Source organism: Eumetopias jubatus, unplaced genomic scaffold (assembly GCF_037043125.1).
Source record: "Eumetopias jubatus isolate StellerSeaLion01/CBP00866 unplaced genomic scaffold, mEumJub1_p1.0 scaffold_10, whole genome shotgun sequence".
In the NCBI taxonomy this organism is placed as follows: Eukaryota; Metazoa; Chordata; class Mammalia; order Carnivora; family Otariidae; genus Eumetopias; species Eumetopias jubatus.
In genome coordinates, this window is record NW_028274816.1 from 60,229,298 (window position 1) to 60,250,392 (window position 21,095).

The 21,095-nt window shown below is 39.6% G+C and overlaps 1 pseudogene; it reads right to left on the bottom strand.

Annotated features, from left to right (window-relative positions):
* Positions 1 to 4,157: 4,157 nt before the first annotated feature.
* Positions 4,158 to 12,643, bottom strand: LOC148163275 (uncharacterized; annotated as a pseudogene).
* Positions 12,644 to 21,095: the final 8,452 nt, after the last annotated feature.

The window sequence follows — 21,095 nt, forward strand, 5'->3', positions numbered from 1 at the left end:
TTTAGAACTACCATTTCTAATGCCCCAGCCCTAAAGTTTCTGGCACTTTGTCCTTGATGGAGCCTAGCATTAATTAGGTCTTAATGAAGTGGCCCAACTCATTCCACTGTGACACCAATGTAAACATTGAGGCTCTCAAGTACATCTTTTTTTCTTTTTAAGACCTATTTCAAAGGGGAGGGGCAGAGAGAGTCTTAAGTAGACTCCACAATGAGTGCGGAGCCCAACACAGAGCTTGATCCCAGACCCTGAGATCAAAACTTGAGCGGAAACCAAGGGTCGGATGCCCAACTGTCTGCACCCAGGCACCCCCTCAAGTACATTTCTGAGGACAGAGCACAGGGTCTAGTCAGTGGGAAAGCCTCCATGGGGAGGGCTGTTCTGCATAAGACTCGATGGGGGGGTCAGTCTACACAACATTCCTGATTTTGTACCAGACTTTGTGTGTGTCTGCAGGAGACCAGTGCACCCAAAAATTAGAGTAAATCACATTGGGGCCTCCACTTTGAAACTACCTAGGTGTACAGATTTTCACTTGCTTCCACAAGCAATGGAATAGCAATCAGATCACATACACTCTCACTGGCCATGGGGATGCTTTTGGATTTCACTGTGAATGTCATGGAAGACACTAGAACAGAAGTCCTTAGAGGATGTAGGAGCACATGAAGAGTGAGACAGGAGATGTCCCTCTGTGACAACCAGAGAATTAAACGTAAGCTTCCAGAATCATTCCATTCAAGCAGAGCATCCTAAGCCACATTTTAAGGTCGAGGTTTCTCCTTTAGCCCCCACCTGTGTCATCTGCTTCATTCATTCCCACCTACCTGGGTGTGTGGCTACTGTCTCCTTTCTCTTCATGGGTCGGGCTCTTTCCTTTTCTAAAGAAGTTGACCAGACACAGTCTGGAGAGAGCAAGCCCTGTTTATAAGAAAAAAACATGACTTGATGGAGAATGCACAATTTCAAATCCAGCACTATGCTCGGTAGAGAAGCATATAGAAAATTATTTCTTTTTTTTTTTAAAGATTTTATTTATTTATTTGAGAGAGAGAATGAGAGATAGAGAGCACGAGAGGGAAGAGGGTCAGAGGGAGAAGCAGACTCCCCGCTGAGCTGGGAGCCCGATGTGGGACTCGACCCCGGGACTCCAGGTTCATGACCTGAGCCGAAGGCAGTGGCTTAACCAACTGAGCCACCCAGGCGCCCCTAGAAAATTATTTCTTGAAATGCAATTCTGTAATGGCCTTTTTAGAATACTTAGGAAAGCTTTTTCAATGTTAAGCTCCTTAACTCCGCTTACAAGTACTACTGAATCAAAAATAATAGATATCTGGGGCGCCTGGGTGGCTCAGTTGGTTGAGCGTCTGCCTTCGGCTCGGGTCGTGGTCCCGGAGTCCTGGGACTGAGCCCCGTATCAGGCTCCTTGCTCAGCGGGGAGCCTGCTTCTCCCTCTCCCTCTGCCCCTGCTGCTCCCCCTACTTGTGCTCTTTTGGTCAAATAAATAAAATCTTAAAAAAAATAGAAATCTGATTTTAAGATGTGAGCAACAATATTCTATGCCATGTAGTTTCTAGAATTATCACAAATATAGAGGGAAGGTTGCAGATAACCTCAGGGAAGGGAAATGTTCAAGCCAAGATAAAACATCATGAATACTTCCTTACACCAACAAACGCCTGATTATTTCCTTGAAATGATGTCATTTGGGCTGAGTTACACTACAAAATTTTAAGACATGTGAACATATAATTATATACTTGTTTCCTTTTGCTAAAAATACAAAAATAAAGACAACATCTGTGCCATTGTGCAGAATAAAATGGAAACTTAAAGGTCCAGACTAATTTAGAACCTTTATTTGCAAAGACCAGGATCTCCAGTATACAAAGGTGAGAGCCTTCATTTTCCGGGGGAATCTGGCAGAGAGACCCTGAACAAAGTGAACAAAGTTAACATCAGCTGTAATGAGAAAAATTGCAATCATGGGCCTGAAGCACATAGGACTCATCACTGCTGCGATATTGGTTACTAAAAAAAAAAAACAAAAAAAAAAACAAATAGGATTTCAAATGTGAAAATATAGCAGTTATGAAATTTCAAGCCACAGATTGTTCCCATGTCCTGTAATCTTTATTTCAAAGTCTTTCTTTGAAGCAATCTAGACAGCAAGTTTCTTTTTCAGAACATTGACTTATCCTGGGCACAACAGCCACCTGGTTTGTTCATGTTCATCTAGTTTCCAAAGACTCAGACCACACCCAGACAGAACCTAAATATTATATATTCTCCCCCTTCACTGGGGTCCTGAAACCCAACACATCCCCAAGTGAGAATCTTGAGTATCAACACATCCTCTTGTTGATCTGTCATAGTGGGAATATTTTCAATAGTACCATGTCATGAATTCATGGTAGGAATTCTTCATGCTGCTTAAAAAGCCCAGTTGGAGAAAATGGAGAGACAGCCCCAGGGATGTAAGAGAGAAATATCCTAAAGAGTTCACGTTGACTATCATTAAAAGGATAAATAGTCCAAAACAAAATCGTTAGGAAGGACAAACAGAGGTAGAGAAGTGTACGTGCAAATTTTACACACATGGCATTTGGGTAAGAAATGGGGACACTGCCCTGAGCTAAGTCAAGACAAAACTTACCTGAGAAGCAGCCATTTCTTCCTCTCCCTCCTGCTCTTGATTGTTTTCTCGGGTGAGAGTGTGTAGAGAAATCACACCTGTAAGCCTTTAAAGGCCTCAACACGGCCTCATTACCTGCTATCATCAGCTCAGAGGCAGAAGGATCTTGAACTGCACAAACGGCCGACCTCTCCTTTGTCACAGGAAAGATTCAGAAAAAAGGAGCTCCTATGTGGACACTTGTGTGTGTTTCTTCTTCCCGGTTTCAGATGTCCTCCCCTCCCACAGAAAACCACAAGTCCTGCCACAGCATGGGGAACGTGGGCTGCACTAACCTGCCCCTTCCAATCGCAGACCAAACAGTCTGTTATCTTCTCTTCACCAGAAAGCCGGACTCAGCTCTCACGAGTGTGTCTGCGAATCCTTGGGCTTCACCCTGGTCTACCCGAGAAGCACCTGAAGCACACGGTTAAAGCAGCACTGATGTCCTCACCCTGACCAATAGACAGACTCTGGCAGAGGGCCCAGGTGATGGTGGTTCTTAAAACTCGCCATGGGATCTTCTCTGTAAACCCCGGCTGATAAGCACTTAAGTGCTTTCAAGTTTTAATGTGCATAGAAATCATTTGGTGTTCCAGGTTCCATAGAAGAAATGGTGATTCTGAAGGTTTGGAATGGGGTCCGAGAATTGGCATCTATCACAAGTTCCTTGTTAGTGCTGATGCTGCTCCTGGAGACCCTCGTTTAGTGGCTACACTAGAGAATGCAGGCACAGCACACCTGAGCCCCCCACACCCACCATCTTACGTCAACACAAAAAACTCCTGGTGAGTTCCCAGGGAAGAGTTTACTATTTACTTTTCACTGTTGTGAGTTTACTGTCGGTTCCCAGCAAAGACCACCATCACCACCCTGAAGGACCACATGCTTATATAGCACCTTAAGGTTTACAGAAAGAAGGCTAGTGAATGCACTGATGTCTGAGCAAGTCTCTATTTGGAAAACAACGTGTATACACTGATTACTGCAATGTTGATTGAGCACTAATTTTGTGTTCACAAGGAAGTTATGGTGCACCGTGTTGGCAACTTCACATATATGATATTATTTCATCCCAATAATACCCTGCGAGCTGGGTAGGCACTAGGGGTCCTGTACTAACCATGAAGATGTAGATACTGGGCCCCACCTATCTGCCTCATCTTCTGTTTCCCTATTGATTAAAAAAAAAAGCGTTCGTATACTATAAGAGTGAAATACGGAAGAACAGAAAAATACAGAAAGGGTAAATTAGTAGTTCTGAGAGTTTTTGTTGTTGCGTTTACATTTTTTTAACAGGATAGAGAAATTTTTTTTTTTTTTAAGATTTTATTTATTTGAGAGAGAGAGAGAGAGCACAAGCAGGGGGAGCGGCAGGCAGAGGGAGAAGGAGACTCCCCCCTGGTTTTGAGTGATGGGATGTCTCAGGTCCGTGATGTTTCCTGTCTTTGTGCAATTCCATCTTTTTGCAACTTGAAACCCTTTACTTCTCTACCTCTGAGGTGTCCTGCTCAATGGGCTTCTTTTCATTGACTTGTTTTTCTTGTTCTGCTGAAGGCTGGCTCTCTGAATATTCCTCCCCTATATCATAGAATCTCCTGTCGGTTCTCACTTCTTTCTCCTCAGGCTTTTTACATGCCCTGAACAATTTTCACCATGAAATAATGACCTAGAGCTTTTGAGATGGTTTGCGATGGGGGTGGGTCAGCTTTGATGCCCAAGATCCTTTGGGAGTTGGCAGTTTCTGGATATCGAAGAGGACGACCACCTGTCGTGCTTAGTGGATGGACACTGGATACTCGGGCTGCTCCGTGTAGACCGGGATTAAAGAAACTGCACATGTAATCCAGGCGGGGTCAGTGGCCCCAAAAAAGTGCAAAGTACTGAAAAATGCAGAGTACTTGCCTCTGCCAGAACTTAAGAAACTCATTAGAGGATGAACGAGAGCATTACTGAATACCAAATACCAAATACAGGTGTTATAGGGAATAGCATAAATCATTCCATAACCTGCAATCAGTTCTTACCAACACTGTCTTTAAAATCATATGACAAACTTGATTTCTTAAAGAATAAAATTTTGGGGGCACCTGGGTGGCTCGGTCGTTAAGCGTCTGCCTTCGGCTCAGGTCATGGTCCCAGGGTCCTGGAATCGAGCCCCGCGTCGGGCTCCCTGCTCCGCGGGGAGCCTGCTTCTCCCTCCCCCACTCCCCCTGCTTGTGTTCCCTCTCTCGCCGTGTCTCTCTCTGTCAAATAAACAAAATCTTTAAAATAAAATAAAATAAAATTTTTAAAAATAGAATCAACCTAGATATCTAAAAACTGGAGGTCTGTCAAATAACATATACTACATGCATTGAACTGAAGGCCAGTTGTATATCGAATAATTGTTCTGGAGCATTCATTATAAATGAGAGAAAAATGCTTACAATTTAACTAGGAAACAACCTAGAACTTTGGCTTTGTGATCAGATGGACAGTTTCAAGTGTGGTTCCAACAGTTGTTACCAAAGCAACATTTCTTCTTGGGTAAATATTTCAAACACTTCTGAATGAGAAATAAATTATATTCTTTACTATTATATGTGCATTATGACTCCGTCTCTACAGAAACATACACTCGGATTTTCTAGCTGTATAATGTTAAGTCTTTTATAAATATAGATGGAAATTTAGTTAAAAAGACGCACGCTATTTTATGTGCATGTTGTGTCATACAATGTGATGCAGCTTTTCTCAACATTTGTGTGATCTACTTTAGAGATTTTCTTTAAAAAGATTTATTTGAGAGAGAGACAGAGTGCAACGGACAGACCATGAGCGGGGGGAGGGGCAGAGGCAGAGGGAGAGCTACCAGCCGGCTCCCCATGAGCAGGGAGCCTGACGCGGGTCTTGCTCTGAGGACCCTGGGATCGTGACTTGAGTCAAAGGCAGACGCTTAACCAACGGAGCCACCCCGGCGCCCCTAGAGATGTTTTATTAGTAAAAATGGAATTAGGACATACCTTAAAATATCCATGTAAATATTTTCTTATTGATCACCTATGTCATTATTAATTTCCTCCATATAAAGAAAATGTGATTTCTGTTTCAGACAGATTTGTATATATCGCATTGAGCTGTAGAATGTAAACTGTAATTACTGCTTCAAAGGTGAATGAATTCAAAATTTTTATAGCTACTGGACAGGAGCTGTTCCCCAAAGTGACACTTATATCCCATTTTATACACAGTGTATGTTCTTCCCCCTGGCCTCACCAACGCTCCTTATTACCACTCATTTTAATCTTGTCTGTCGTGAGGCTAAAAGTGATGTCTCTGTATTTATTTGTATTCTACTTACTAGCTGTGAAATTTGAGCAATTTTCATTATTGAATATTCAAGTTATTCTATCGATTAATTTTTCCTATACTTAGAAAAATAAGCTTTAAATTGCAGAGGTATTTTTTGTCTTTTAATCCTGTTTAATAATTAAAATATTTTCTCCACTAATTTTTATTTACTTATCTAAGAAAATGTGTATGTTCTTTACTATATTGTTATATATCTACCATAATTCTAATTTTGTCTTTGGTTGAAGGCATGCACTAGTGCTTGCTTGAAAATGCTATATATTCCCATATATTTCGTCAAAATATTCTAAGATGATGTTTAACTCTTTTTAGAAATTATTTGTATTTTTTTCCATTTCAAATCGTTTATATTAAAGTTGTATGCAAATAAATCCATACCACTCACTAGACAGTCTATTCCGGAGAACATAGTAATTAACTGTATATTCCAAAGATGCTTTTTCCTACTGACCTATGTCTGTTTCCAGACTGTCTTCAGATTCTCCAGCTTCAACATCAGCTCCTCCCTAGCCCTCTAGCCTGCTGGACTTCCTTGCAGACATCAGACTTGCCATCTTTCACAAGTGGGTTAGCAAATTCATTAAAGAAGTCTTTCCCTCTCTCTATATATGGAGAGATACAGAGAGAAATAGAGATCTATTTCTACTTTATGATATGCCTATATCTATTTCTGTATCTCTAGGTCTATAGAAATATATTGAAGATACAAAAAGAGATACATAGATATCCATTCTATTGATACTGTTTCCTTGGAGAAACCCAGATTTTAGCATCGGTACATTTTCTTCATCCAACATCAAAGTGTGGAACATAACTCATACTAATGTGTAATTTGACAAAACATCCTTCCCATGTGCTTCTTTTAAACTGTTTTTGTATTATCACAAAATTTAAAACACAGGAGAAAGTTAAATCCTAAAATTCTCTTTGAACTCTTACACATATATGTGTGTTTAATAGTTCAACTTATGTAGTCTTGATATAATACTAGGTCTTCTTATACAGGCATTTCTTATTTGGGGTTCTTTTTAAACAGCTTTATTTGCATAGAATTTACATGCTGTATAATTTACCCATTTAAAATGTACAAATGGTAGGTTTTTAACTGATTCACAATAGGTGCAAGGAAACCATAGTCAATTTTACCTCGAATCACCTCTTAAAGAGACTTCATATTCTTTAACTGTCACCATCCCCATTGTCTTATCCCTGCGGCTAGGAAACCCCTAATCTGCTTATTTCACTTTTTATCAGTTTCATTGAGATATAATTAACATATAACATTATTTTAAGGTGCATTATGATTTATGTATATATTGCAAAACATAGTTATCACCTCAGAGTTACAAGTTTTCGTGTGATAAGAATTTTTAAGAGCTATTCTCTTAGCAACTTTCAAATGTATTGTTTTTTTGTTTTGTTTTGTTTTTAAAGATTTTATTTATTTATTTGACAGAGAAAGAGAGAGCGAGAGCAGGAACACCAGCTGGGGGAGTGGGAGAGGGAGAAGCAGGCTTCCCGCTGAGCAGGGAGCCCGATGCGGGGCTCGATCCCAGGACCCTGGGATCATGACCTGAGCCGAAGGCAGACGCTTAACAACTGAGCCACCCAGGCGCCCTCAAATGTATTGTTAATTATATCTAGTATACATTGTACATACGTACCATATTATCTACTCATCTGACAATGAACAAGGTATTTCCATTATTTTGGCTATTATGAATAATGTTGCATGTTTTTCACATATTTGTGAATTTTCTAGTTTTGAACTTATAACTGACATCTATTTTCATGCCATAGTGGTTGGAAAAGATTCTTGGTATGATTTCAATTATAAATTTATTAAGACTTGTTTTGTGGCCCAGCATATACTCTATACTGGAGAATGTTCCATGTGCATGTGAGAAGAATGTGTTTTCAGATGTTGCTGGATGCAGTGTTAGACGTCTGTCTGCTTCATATCATTGAAGTCTGAGGTCCCCTTATTGATTTTCTGTCTGGATAATCTACCCATTATTGAAGGCACAGTATTGAAGTCCCCTTCTAATGTATTGTTGTCTCTTCCTCTGTTCTCGTCTGTTAATAGTTGCTAAATGTGTTAAGTGCTTTTATGTTGGGTGTGTGAATAATTATAAAAGTTATATTCATTTGTCAAATTGACCCTTTTATTTTTTTAGGAAAAACAGGTTATATATATTTGAAAAAGTATAAAAGATTACTATAGATCAAACAAAATTTGTTAAAAGTGACTGCTATGTATTCAAATTCGAACGAAACAACACAACAATCCAATGCACAAAAAGATTATTATATAGCTCAAGGAGCAGAAAGCAACAAAAAGAAATGTCTTGTCAATACAGACACTACATGAACATACAAACCTACAGCTTTAATGTAACACAAACAAATCATAAGTACATGTGTTATCTACCTTTCTTCAATATTAAGGGAGTAAATATTTTATATTTAGTAAATGCATATATAATGTATACAACTATTAGTCACATGTAAGCTATGCTAAAAACTTTGAATCAACTAGAATGTAAAGGTTTCTTGTGGGAAGATGTACATTTCAGAAAAAACCCAGCTTCAACTAAATCCACTATCACAACTATGGCAAAAGTGACCCGTATAAAGCCTATCATTTACAACTGTATATAAAGAAATACTGCCCTGAAATAATATCAGAAATCTTACTGAAGGGCATTATGGTAACCTGCTTGAAAGCACAAGTAATTTATTTAGGGATTTTAAATAGCAGATAACAACAGGGGCACCTGGGTGGCTCAGTCAGTTAAGCATCTATCTGCCTTTAGCTCAGGTCATGATCCCAGGGTCCTGGGATGGAGCCCTGCGTCGGGCGCCCCGCTCTGCGGGGAGCCTGCTTCTCCCTCTCCCTCTGCCTGCTGCTCCCCCTGCTTGTGCTAACTCTGTCAAATAAAAAAAAAAAATCTTTAAATAGCAAACAATGTTAATTAAAGAACGTGAAAAAAATATGCACTGTATAATACCAAGAGGTTAGACAACTGAATGCTGTGGAAAAGATTAGCCCTCTACAAGTTAGTTTTGATAAATTATTGGCTACTTGTTATAGCAAATTACCAAGATTTTCACTGCAACTGTATTTTTTCCATACACATCAAAATCTGAAAGCAATAGGTTTTCCTCAAATTGTTACTCAGTGTTTTTTTTTCCCCCAACCCTCAAAACACAGAAAAAGGATTTTGTAAATCAACTACTTGTTTAGGGGAATCCTAAGATATCAATGTTCACAAACCTTAAACAAGCTACAATCGAAGTATGTGGACAAACACCACCATTTATGGAAAAAGGTGTTGGTTTTGAAAGAGGTTAAGTACTACACGAGTTACATAATCATACTATTCCTGTCCTCCCAGAACCAAACTGGGGGAAATCTTTTTTGACATTCTGCCAAACACCACATAGTTAAAAACACTGCACAAAGTGAGCCCTTTATTTTAAATGACCTTTGCCGTGTTTTACTATACTCTCTGGCTTAAAGTTTATTTTGACTGATGTAAGCACAGCTAACCTGCTTTCTTTTGGAATCCATTTGCATGGAATATATTTTTCCACACCTGTGCTTTCAGTCTACGTGTGTTCTTAAAGTTTCCTAAACTCAGGGCACCTAGGTGGCTTAGTCATTAATCGTCTGCCTTCGGCTCAGGTCATGGTCCCGGGGTCCTGGGATCGAGCCCCACGTCGGGCTCCCTGCTCCGCGGGAAGCCTACTTCTCCCTCTCCCACTCCCCCTGCTTGTGTTCCCTCTCTCGCTGTGTCTCTCTCTGTCAAAGAAATGAAATCTTTTAAAAAAACGTTTCTTAAACTCTTGAAGACTGTACATGGTTGGGTCTTGTATTTCTTTCCATTCAGGCGATCTGTCTTTGGATTGGAGAATTTAGTCCCTTTATATTTAAAGCAAGTATCAGTACAACTATGGAGTTACGGTTGTCATTCTTTTCATTGTTTTCTGGCTGTTTAGAATTATTTGTCCCTTTCTTATTCATTTGCTCTCTATCTGTGATTTGATGATTTTCTATAAGGGTATACTTAGGTTATTTTCTCTTTATCTTTTGTGTATCTACTACATTTTTTCATTTTGTGATTACCATGAGGCTTAAAGAAGACATCTTATAGCAGTCTAGTTTAACTTCTTACCAGCTTAAGTTTGCTACTAAAACACTTTCAGGACTCTGGTAATTCTCTAAAAATGTGGATGTAGGGGGCGCCTGGGTGGCTCAGTCGGTCAAGCGTCTGCCTTCGGCTCAGGTCATGAACTCAGGGTCCTGGGATCGAGCCCCACATCGGGCCCCCTGCTCAGCAGGGAGTCTGCTCCTCCCTCTCCTTCTGTGCTCTCCCTCCCTCTCTCTCTCTTTCAAATAAATAAAATCTTAAAAAAAATTAAATTAAAATAAAATAAAATAAAAATAAAAATGTGGATGTACAATTGTATGTCATTTTACGGAAGAGCTAGCTATTCTCTGATATCTAGGAGGATTTCTTCATTTCAGCCCCATCAACTCATACTCTCTCACGATTACTATTATGAAGATGTATCAATAGTTTACTGGACTGCCATCCCATTTTCATTAAAGACCAATTAGTAAAACATTTAATTTGTAATATTCAGAATTTTTTTTAGTTTTAATAAGTGGAGAATGAAGTTCTGAACACCTACTTCATGGTGACCTATATCAATGTTATAACAAGAGGAATATTCATTTAGATTTTCCTCATATATTGTATGTTACATTGTCCTTCATCTTCCATGGAAAATTAGATATGCATGAATCCTACCTAAGAAAGAAATATACTTAATGCAACAATAATCACCTACATAGTTTCACACACCCACTAGGAATAAATGAATTTTCTGAGAGTTATGGGAGTAGAAAAAACATTAATAATTGCAAGTTACAAATCTCATATAGGGTCAATGGAAATAAAAACACATTGAAATTATACCTATCCAAAAATCCCTCCCTTCTATATTTTGAAGCATAGTAACACATTATCTGTGTATTATTACTTTTTTGATGTAATCTCTGAAGTGACTGATGTACTGCTTTATACTGTGGATTCTGTGATATTTATGGACATTTGAGGTTCAATGAAATATGTTTCTATGTATTTTTATCTTTCAAGTTACTTTTCTTCTCTGAACTCTCTGATGTTTTCTGAACTGTAAGAGAACATCTTTCCTCATTCGTTATGTTTGTACAGTTTTAACCAAGACTGCATTTTGGGAAACCAGTAAGGACTGAATTCCACTTAAAGGCTTGGCCACTTTCTTTACATGTTACAGTTTTGCTCCTGTATGGTAATGATGATGTTGAGCAAGTTATGACTTCCAGCTAGAGGTTTGCCACATACTTTCCATTTGTCGTATTTCTCCTCAGTATGAACTCTGTGATGCTCCGTAAGGGTTAAGCAATCCAAAAGCTTTACCACATTTTTAACACTTATAAGCTTTCTCTCTTGTATGAATTCTGTAATGCTGGAAGCTTGAGCACTATGAAAGGGCTTGCCAAATTTTTATATTTGTAAAATCACCTCTACTGTACATTCTCTGATAAGGAATGAGGGTTTAGCATTGCTTAAAGGTCTTGTAAAAAAGGTCTTGTTAAAAAAAAAAACAACAACATTCTTTACATGTGTATAGTTACTCTCCAATATGAATTCTCTGATGTGGAGTCAGGGTTCAGCAGTCCTTCCAAATTCTCTCACAGTCTTCAAATTTGTAAGGCTTGCTCCAGTATGAATTCTGTGATGTACGGTAAGGTATGACTGATAGATAAAGGCCTTGCCACACTCTTTACATTTCTAAGGTTTCTGTCTAGTATGACTTCTGTGATGTACAGTAAGGTGTGACTGCTGGATAAACCTTTTGCCACATTCTTTACATTTGTAAGGTTTCTCTTCACTATGAATTCTGTGATTTTTTTTTAAAGATTTTATTTATTTATTTGAGAGAGAGAGAGAATGAGAGATAGAGAGCATGAGAGGCAAGAGGTTCAGAGGGAGAAGCAGACTCCCTGCTCAGCAGGGAGCCCGATGTGGGACTCAATCCCGGGACTCCAGATCATGACCTGAGCCGAAGGCAGTCGCTTAACCAACTGAGCCACCCAGGCGCCCCTCTGTGATGTTTAATAAGGCTTGATGGATGGTTAAAGACTTTGCCACATTCTTTACATTTGTAAGGTTTCTCTTCACTATGAATTCTGTGATGGTGAGTAAGGACTGATTTACGGATAAAGGCCTTGCCACATTCTTTACATTTATAACGTTTCTCTCCAGTATGAATTTCTTATGTTCAATAAGGTTTAAATGCTCTTTAAAGGCCTTGCCACATTCTTTACATTTATAAGGTTTCTCTCCAGTATGAATTCTGTGATGTTGAGTAAGGTTTGAGTGCTGGTTGAAGGCCTTGCCACATTCTTTACATTTATAAGGTTTCTCTCTAGTATGAATTATGTGATTTTTGAGTAAGGGTTGAGCGCTGCTTAAAGGCCTTGCTGCATTCTTTACTTTTGTAAGGTTTCTCTCCACCACAGGTTGTCTTATGAATACATATTACTGAAGACTGACTAAACATGTTCCCAGGCTTATTTTATCTCTATGGGTTTTTTTCCCACATGAATTCAATGATGATCACCAACACTGGAGGACTGGTTAAAATCTCTTTCACATTCATTAAATTTATAAGGATTCTCTCTCATATGCATACTGTTATATAGAAGGTTGGACCTTTGATAAAAGACTTCCCCACCCTTAATACATTGCAAATGGTTCTCTTGAAAATGATTCCTTAGATGTTTATTACCATTTGAACCTTGATGAAATTTTTTTCTCACATTCACTGCCTTGAGCAATTCTGTCTCCACTGAAAATGCTCTGGTAATTTTGGAGTGTTGAGTCCTCAGTGAAGGACCTCTCAGATGGATCCCATTTAGCAGTTGTTTCTTCGTTTTTATTTTTTAAAGATTTTATTTATTTGACAGAGAGACACAGTGAGAGAGGGAACACAAGCAGGGGGAGTGGGAGAGGGAGATGCAGGCCTCCCACAGAGCAAGGAGCCCGATGCAGGGCTCGATCCCAGGACCCTGGGATCATGACCTGAGCCGAAGGCAGACGCTTAACGACTGAGCCACCCAGGTGCCCCAGTTTCTTCATTTTTCAATCTCTGAAGTTTAGAAATATTTGACTGAAAGGTCCATCCAATCCTATTTTCAAAATTGTTCAAATCATTATTTTCAGCATGTACTAGGTAACTTTCCAGGTTTTCCACATTCTCTATCCATATATATATATATATATATATATACATATATATATATATTTGAATATTTGATTGGATTTTCCTTACAGAAACACCCTGCTTTGCAGAACTAGTCGACTTAAAAAGGAAGGTTTTACAAAATATTTTATATCTTTCACCATTGTGGGCAGTGAGATTCTTATTATGGGCAGTAGTCTCTATTTGGATATAACCTTTATGATCATTATCCCAGTCTATCATTAAGTGTAACTTCTCAAGGACACTATGTTTATATCGACCCATTGATACAGCTGAAAGATACTGAATAACAGAAAAGTAACGTCATTCCACTTACAACTTTCAAATATACTGATGAGGTCTAACATACCGATGACGTCTAACATACAACCATAAAATCAATCAGAGAACATCAGCAAGATGGCTGAGAAGGAATCATCAGGACTTCATTCCTCCAGGGACACATAAACTTGCACACAACATACTGACCACATAGCTTAACAGATAATTCTGTAGAATTGTCAGGGTGTAACACAAATCACTCTTCTCTACCTCAAATAATCATGAAAAGTAACATATGAGCCCAAAATCAGCAAAAGGAAGGAATTATTTTTAAAGACTTATTTGAGAGAGAGAGAGAGAGAGAGAGGAGAGCATGAGAGGGGAGGGCCAAAAGGAAGGGGCAAGTAGATTCCCCACTAAGCAGGGAGCCTGACACAGGATTCAGTCCCAGGACCCTGAGCCGAAGTCAAAGAGACTTAACTGACTGAGCCATCTTGGCGCCCAGTGGAGAAAAGGAAATTTAAAAGAGAAATGAAAAAAATGATCTAGCAAAAATAGGAAAATAACAATAGGAGGATTTGGTTTTCAGAAAAAACAGAAATCAAAATTGACAGACCTATAAATAAATTAAGTAAGAATGAAAGAGAAGACCGACTAAAATCGGAAGAAGTGAAACAGACACAGTATAACTGATACCATAGAAATACAAATAATTATGAGGCAATGATACATAATTATATGCCAAGAAATAGATACCAACAAATGGGTATAAATAGCAAAAAACATATAACCAACCTGGACTCCATAATGAAGAAATATTTTTAAAAACCTCCACTGATCTACAACTACTTAGTAGATTGAAAAAGTAATTTAAGGGGCGCCTGGGTGGTTCAGCCGTTAAGCGTCTGCCTTTGGCTCAGGTCATGATCCCAGGGTCCTGGGATCGAGCCCCATATTGGGCTCCCCGCTCGGCAGGAAGCCTGCTTCTCCCTCTCCCACTCCCCCTGCTTGTGTTCCCTCTCTCGCTGTCAAATAAATAACATCTTAAAAAAAGAAAGAAAAATTAATTAAAAAAAAACGCCCAACAAAGAAAAGTCCTGTGCCAGAGGAGTTCACTGGATTATTTCTACATATATATAGTGAGAAACTGCTTCAAATCTCCTCCAACATTTCCAAGGAATTAAGACAAGGGAAACGGTAACTCTCTCTGTGACACCAGCATTAACATGTTGTCAAAGCCAAAGGGCAGATGCTACAAGTAAAGGCTACAAACTACTACTTGTGAGGAAGATTCATGCAAAATTGACAATAAAATAAAGCAAACTGAATCAAAAGCACACATTACCATTTTACAACATAATCAAGTGGGAATTTTTCCTGGAATTCAAGGCTGTTTCAACATATGGAATACTATCAATTTGAGACAGCACATTAGTATCAAAAATGGCATGATTAGGAGCACCTGGGTGGCTCAGTTGGTTAAGCATCTGACTCTTGATTTCAGCTCAAGTCATGATCTCGGGGTCATGGGATGGAGCCCACGTTGGGCTCCATGCTCAGCGGGGAGTCTGAGATTTTCTCTCTCTCCCACTGCCCCCCCCCCCCGTTTGGGAACTCTCTCTCTCTCTCTCTAAAGTAAATAAATAAATGTTTTTAAAATAGCATGATTGGGACACCTAGGTGGCTCAGTCAGTGAAGCGTCTGCCTTCCAGATCATGACCTGAACCAAAGGCAGACGCTTCACTGACGAAGCCAACTAGGTACCCCTCAACTTCTTCTTTCTTAACATTACACCACAGGGAAATAGAAAAAGAAGAAACTTAGCTGAAAATCCCTAGGAGGGAATACCAAAGAGAAATCAGAAATAAAATATGCACCAGAATAAACAATAACATTGAAAGCAAGGCCCAGTTTTACAAAGCAACAAACAAAACTGGCAATGGTTTAATGACACTACCCAAGAAAAAAAGGAGAGAAGACTCAAAAACCAAAATGAGATATGGAAAAGAAAATGATACAACACATAACCACAGAAATGTATACTGTGATAACAGATTACTATAAACAATTATATACTAACAATTTAGAAAAATTAGGGAAAAAAAAAGATAATTCCTACAAATGCAGAAGTTACCAAGTTTGAAATATAAACCTTGAACCTAAGAAATAGCAGGTCTTCTTAGACCAATTACAAAAATAAGAGTTGAATTTGGAATAAAGATCCTCCCAGTATAAAAAAGCCCAAGACTACATGCCTTCATTGGTCAATTTGAACATATACTCAAAATAATAATAATAATAATAATAATAAAATAATAATAATAATAATAATTAATAAAAGTAATAATGACAAATCTTAGAAATAGCAGAATAGAGGGAAAATCATTCTATGAGGCCAGCATTATCCTAGTACCAAAGCAGGATAAAGACAATACAAGAACAAAAATGTCTCTTTTGTCCAATATAAGTATTGTTACTCCGGCTTTCTTTTGACATCCATTTTCATCCCCTCTCTTTCAATCTGCAGGTTTCTTTAGGTTTAAAGTTAGACTCTTATAGGGCTGCCTGAGTGGCTCAGTCAGTTCAGCATCTAACTTCGGCTCAAGCCATGATCTTGGGATCCTGGGATTGAGCCGTGTCGGGCTCCCCATTCAGCGTGGAGTCTGCTTGTCCCTCTCCCTCAGCCCCTCATTCTGCATATGCTCTAATAAATAAAATAAATCTTAAAAATAAAATAAAAATGAGGCTTCTGTATGCAGCATATAGATGGGTCTGTGTTTTTTAACCCATTCAGACAGCCTATGTGTCTTGATCGAATGAAAATGTACTATATACTCCAAAGTAGTTATTGAGAGATACGTGTTTATTGCCATTTTATTCCTTGTTTTGTCACCGTTTCTGGAGATTTTCTCTGATGCTTTCTCATCCATATCACTTTTGCTGTCTTATCTGCACTCAAAATTCTGCTTTAACATTCCTTATAGGGCTGGTTCATTGATCAAGCTAATTCTACCCCTCCATGGTGAATTTGATCAGCCACTCTTCTGTGCCACCTTTTCTTTTTCCTTCTTCCCACCACCATGTCAAACATATTCTTGGAAAGAGCTCCCTCTTTGACAAGTAATGCAGGTACAATCTGCTTCTGGTTGCAATGCCGGATTTCTTAGCTTGGACTCCAGTCAATCCATAGCCTTCAAAAATATCAAGTTTTTCTGGGCGCCTGGGTGGCTCAGTCGTTGAGCGTCTGCCTTCAGCTGAGGTCATGGTCCCAGGGTCCTGGGATCGAGCCCCAATCGGGCTCCCTGCTTGGCGGGAAGGCTGCTTCTCCCTCTCACATCCCCCCTGCTTGTGTTCCCTCTCTGTGTCTCTCTCTGTCAAATAAATAAATAAAATCTTTAAAAAAACAAAACAAAACAAAAATATCAAGTTTTCCCTGTACCTTACTAGTTCCCACTGTTTCACGGTACAGGAGCTCTTCTGTTTTTAACTCAGTCTTCCTCCTAAAATTTGACTTTGCCTAATATGAGCATGGACAAAAAAATCCATTGCACTTTCCAGTATTCCCCAAAGAATCCACTTATAGAGAGAAGCCTGAGCGAACCATGTGGCCATTATTACATACACTTTAATGGTGAGAGATTAGAGAGAGCACTCTGCAGGGGAAACAAGTTAAGAAGCTCTCACAGAAATTACTGTTCTTCATGTGTCTTCTGGGCTGCTCAGCCTGTGAGGACTCCAGCATTCACTTCTGAATGCTGGGTTCCTGCTGGGAACTCTTACCTCTCTGCCATGTCTTCCCCTTTCTCTAGTGTTGTGTTACAGATTAATTTGCTTTCCTAAGTTTACATCTTACTATGAATACATAGGATTACCTTGATGTGCAGGGTAGGTTAGCTTGCGTTTACATGCAGCTTCTTAAAAAGTAGTTTAAGTGATACATGCTTGGGTATATCTGTATCTAGTTTTCTTTCTTTTCTATTAAAGTATACTCGACGTTCAATGTTACATTAGTTCAGGTGTACCACATAGTCATTTGACAACTCTCTAAGTTCTGCTACGCTCACAAGTGTAGCTACCATCTGTCACCATAGGACATTGTTCCCATACCACTGACTTTATTTGCTATGCTGTATGCATTATCCCCACGACATATTAGTTCCCTTACTAGAAGGTGGTACTTCCCATTCCCCTTTACCCATTTTGCCCATCCTCCCTCCCCATTCCACTCTGGTAGACAGCAGTTTGTTGTTTGTATTTATGGGTCTGTTTTTGCTTTTTTTTTTTTTTTTTTGGTGTTATTCTCTCCCATTTGAGACAACGTGAATAGACCTAGAAAGGTATTGTGCTAAGTGAGATAAGTTGGACAGAGAAAGACATATACCGTATGATTTCACTTTTAGGTACAACCTAAAAAACAAAACAAATGAACAAACAAAAGCACAAAAAGACCCATAAGTATCTACTTTGTTTTGAATAAAGTCCATGGATAGTGTCAAGAACTCCAAAAATTCCAAGATTCCACACATTCTATAATGTAACAAGTTGGCTTATAACAATTTTCCAATGCTCGTTGGAGACAGAGGACTCTCAGATCAAAGTCCGAAGGATCTTGTAGCTCATGACACAGCAAACACCATAAGCTTCTTCATCACACTAATTTCACTTGCCCCCTCCTCACCCCAAATCATACAGGTAGATGCTGCACATGCAGTTTGTATTCCATCTTTGAAATCCTGTGCATAGGAAACCCCAATATCTTAAAGGAAAGTCTATCTACCTGAACTTTTTTTTTTTAAAGATTTTATTTATTTGGGTGCCTGGGTGGCTCAGTTGGTTAAGCGACTGCCTTTGGCTCAGGTCATGATCCCGGAGTCCCGGGATCGAGTCCCACATCAGGCTCCCTGCTCAGCAAGGAGCCTGCTTCTCCCTCTGACCCTCCCCCCTCTCATGCACTCTCTCCCTCTCATTCTCGCTCTCTCAAATAAATAAATCTTTAAAGAAAAGATTTTATTTATTCATTTGCGAGAGAGACAGAGAGAGCACAAGCAGGGGGAGAGGGAGAAGCAGACTCCCTGCTGAGCAGGGAGCCCGATGCGGGACTCGATCCCAGGACCCTGGGATCATGACCTGAGCCGAAGGCAGACGCTTAACCGTCTGAGCCACCCAGGCGCCCCTCTACTTAAACTTTTGCCATGGAATGAGATATCTCTATTTTCCTGTACAGTAAACAAATCTGTGCTCTATCCAAGAGCAAGATACTATCACTATATTCCAAAGCTTTCTTATACACAAACATCAATGGAAAGACAAGAAGAAAAACTTACAGTGCCTCCATCCATAAAACATGGAGAAACATAAACCCATAGAGAATCGTCTCCCAACAATATCCACCACTCAGTTTGACCCCGGCCTGGCTCCTGCCTAATTTTCCCATGCGTATACCACCTCGTCAAATACTCCTTAATCTGACACAGGATCTGGGAGAAAATCTATTCAATTTACATCATGCACTGTGAAAGACTATGATCCACAGGATCCAATACAGAAGAATCGCATGAGCTGTAACATTCACTTCTCAATGTCCCTATAGGTCTTGCATGTGAACAGGTAAGGAAATCCCAATACTTACAAAAATCTACCTTAAATTTCTGTAGTGAGCTTTCTAAGGGAGAGGGGTGAAGAAACAACTGTGCAAAAGCATACAATTTACATGTATCTGAAAAGATGAGAGGATTTTATATCTCTTACCCAGGAAGAGTAAGCCCTGGATATAGTGGAATCATGGCACATTACAGTAAAAAGAGTGAGGATTGGGAATCACACATGAATTAGGGCAGAGGTGTTCAGGAACCGTCAATGGGGAATATTAACAAAAACAATGCAGACATAAAAGATTCAGGAGATGGGTTGCCTAGGTGGCTCAGCCGTTAAGTGTCTGCCTTTGGCTCAGGTCATGATCCCAGGGTCCTGGGATCGAGCCCCACATCAGGCTCCCTGCTCGGCGGGAAGCCTGCTTCTCCCTCTCCCACTCCCCCTGCTTGTGTTCCTGCTCTTGCTATCTCTCTGTCAAACAAATAAAATCTTAAAAAAAAAAAAACAAAAGATGCAGGAGATTGAATCAAATGAAACAGAAGCGTCACAATGACAAAAATACTTTGGGTGGCTCTGAACTTAGGTGAAGATCTGGAAGAAATGCTGATCTTATGAATACACTTGACCTACTGCTTCTGCCTCTACCGGATGAAAATCAAGGAAACACTGGTATAGACCATGAACTCACAACATGATTTCAAGGAATAGTAACAGTGCTGGATATAGCAAATGTATAATTTTCTTCTGATATCCACAATAGTATCCAAAATAGGTTTTCCTTCATGATGTTTTGCTGCCTGTTTGGCAGTGACATATGGAGGAAAATGAAAAGCTCATGTACTTGGAAACTTTTACTTTAGCTCCTTCCAAGCAGCGTACATATGGCTAATCCTAATGGTCTAGAAGACACCCAAGACCCACATTGCACTACAGTGGACACATCCCTGGTCACTCTGTAAAGATACCGAAGAAGTCTACATTTGAGATCATGACAGAAATCTCTTCACCCAAAATCTGTCACTCTTGGTGGGACTCCTTTAGAGACAATGACCAATGAGTTGACTATACTCATGTTTGGCAGTAAAATCTGTAGAACTTAACCTATGCCCAGTGAAGTAAAGAGAGAGAGGGATAATGGTAAAAACAGCTATCAGTTTGCCAAGATTCTAGCTACAGTTTATGACAAGTAGATTATTGCTATTGCCAAGCCCTTAGAATGCATTCTGCTATGGGAATATAGGAATAATCATTCATAGAGCAGATGGATGGCTCAGTTGGTAGTGCATGTGACTCCAAGTTTTAAGGTTAAGCCCCATGTTGATTACAGAGATTACTTACAAACAAAATCTTAAACAACAAAGACCTCAGTCACTACACAAACCACAGAAGACGTTGTTTAATACATTTCTGAACAAAACTGTAAGATAATTAATGATGTTATTAGAAAAACATAAAGGATTGTATTTCTGTGGTCTTGGTATAAGAGAATATTTCTAAAAGTGGCAAAAAGACCCTACCATGGGACGCCTGGGTGGCTCAGTCAGTTAAGTGTCTACCTTCAGCTCAGGTCATGATCCTAGGGCCTTGGGATCCAGTCCCGAATCGGGATCCTTGCCCCACAGGGAGCCTGCTTCTCCCTCTGCCTGCCACTCCCCCTGCTTGTTCTCTCTCTCTCTCCCTCGACAAATAAATATTTTTTTAAAAAAAGAATTTATCATTTAGAGAAAGAGCATGCGAGAGCATAGCAGGGGAGGGCCAGAGGGATGGGGAGAGAGAGAATCCTTAGCAGACTCTGCTGAGCATTGAGCCCAACGTGGGGCTCTTCCCAAGACCCTGAGATCATGATCTGAGTCAAAATGAAGAGAGAGATGCTTAACTGACTAAGCCACCCAGGCAC